Here is a 2,226-nt window from a genome sequence, read left to right as displayed (position 1 = left end):
TGACACGATATAACTGTCGCAAATTAAATTTTCCAATTCAATTTTTGCGTCCATTAGATTATTATTCTGAAATTAAATAAATTTATGAATTGCGCGAGAATTCAAATTTTCAAAAAATAATTTTAGGATATACACTGTCGTATGTATGTTTTGATTAAATTTAAAATATGTTTTCTTTGGAGATTATGACTTTGATTATAAAAAGATTTCTATGCTAACTGTCGCTTAATCTTTAATTGACGCTTTTCTATATCTATTTTCTATATACATATATGTACGTATATACATACATACACATGCTTCATTATTAACAAAAATAAAAATGACAAGTGTACCGAGTAGTTACCGAAGGCAGATCTAACAGATCCCGCCGCGCGCAGTGATACATGGCAATACTGCATGATGATACTGGTAATATTGGCAATAGATAATATTAGCAATAATGACAATATATGATATTTGACAGCTGCAACGTTTTTCATCAAAGCGTGCTAGCACAAGAGCATTACGTTTCTCCGTTGTGGTTTCAACGTACGTGAGTCAATTTAAAGCGGCACGAGAAACGATCGAAAAATGTCTAGCGTGGATTGGGAAGAAGTCAAGCGTTTAGCAGCTGATTTTCAGAAGGCACAACTCAGTTCGACCTTGCAAAAGTGAGTGACGCTCTTTACTCCACAATTCAATTAACCTAATTTTCTTCATAAAGTGACTATGAATAACGTGATATTTGAAATCTGCGAATAAATTTTACTTGAATTATAAACATTATATTCTTGTTATCTGATTCGTATACAAAATATTTATTCATTATGTATTTTTTCATTACAGTAATTTATAAGAGCACCTCCAGATAAGTTTAAACATATGGTTGATAACATGTTGATAATAATTATTGATAGTAACATATTGATGTAAATTGATTTCTGTTAGATATATTATGAAAGAGATGTAATTTCAAGATCAATTTCGTTATATTTTATCTATTAAAGACAGTTGTTTTTATCATTTTTATAATTATTAAGAATTATTTAGGAGAGAGAGAGAGAGAGAGAGAGAGAGAGAATTAATTTTGATTACATCATATTTCATATTACTTCTTTTTTTCTCTTTATAATATTAAAATTAAAAGGCATTAGGAAAAAAATGAAATTAATTTTATTTTTTTATTATAATGTTAATAAGACATTATTTTCCATCTTCTGCACTGATCTGATATAATTAAATATATATTGTAGACTCTCTGAACGAAATTGTATAGAGATTATAACAACATTGGTAGAAAACAAGCTTCTAGACGTAATATTTACCAATGATGGCAAAGAATATGTTACACCTCAGCATCTTGGGAAGGAGATCAAAGACGAGCTGTATATTCATGGTGGAAAAATTAGTTTAGTTGACTTGGTGCAAATTCTTAATGTTAATCTGTCACAAATAACTAAAGCAGTAATAGAGATTGAGAAGCACAATAAAGGGCTGAAAGTGATATTGGGTCAGCTTATAGATAAGAGTTACATTAGTAAAATTGCGGAAGAGATAAACGATAAACTTGTACAACACGGCTGTATTAATGTGGCAGAGTTAACGCTCACTTACAATCTACCATCTGATTTTTTACTATCAATCGTCGAAAAGGAACTCGGAAAGATAATACATGCTATACAAGACTCTCAAGATCCCAAAATTTTTTATACCGAAAGTTTTATTGCTAGAAATAAGGCAAAAATTAAAGGCGCCTTGTCAGCCATCACAAAGCCTACGCCATTATCCGCAATACTCGGGCAATGTGGTGTACCAGAAAGAATATTTTTCTGTAAGTACAAAAATAGTACAAAAATAGACATGAAAGAGCAATCAGTTTTTAATGTTTACATACTTGAGTTACTACTATTTTCTTTCTATATATTATTAAATTCCACAATATTAATTCAACAATATCAGACTATTATTATTTCACAAAGAATTTTTTTAATATGGCCTATAATAACTATTATATTAGGTGTGGGAAAAAGTTCGTGGCGTTTTTTCCGTTAGATGGCATTAAAAAAAACGCCACGAACTTTTTCCCATACCTAATATTTGTCAAACGAAATAGTTTAATTTACCTTTTTATTTACAGACCTATTAGTGCCACATTCATTTCTTTATACACACACACACACACACACACACACACACACACACACACACACACACACACACACACACACACACACACACACACAC

The 2,226-nt window shown here is 30.5% G+C and overlaps 1 protein-coding gene across 1 annotated transcript in view; it reads right to left on the bottom strand.

Annotated features, from left to right (window-relative positions):
• Nucleotides 1-2,226, bottom strand: part of LOC105625850 (transmembrane protein 170A) — a 6,518-nt gene that overhangs the window by 944 nt on the left and 3,348 nt on the right. The gene's annotated exons all lie outside the window — the stretch shown is intronic.

Source organism: Atta cephalotes (assembly GCF_000143395.1).
Source record: "Atta cephalotes unplaced genomic scaffold scaffold00004, whole genome shotgun sequence".
NCBI lineage: Eukaryota > Metazoa > Arthropoda > Insecta > Hymenoptera > Formicidae > Atta > Atta cephalotes.
This window is presented reverse-complemented; position numbering and strand designations above follow the sequence as displayed.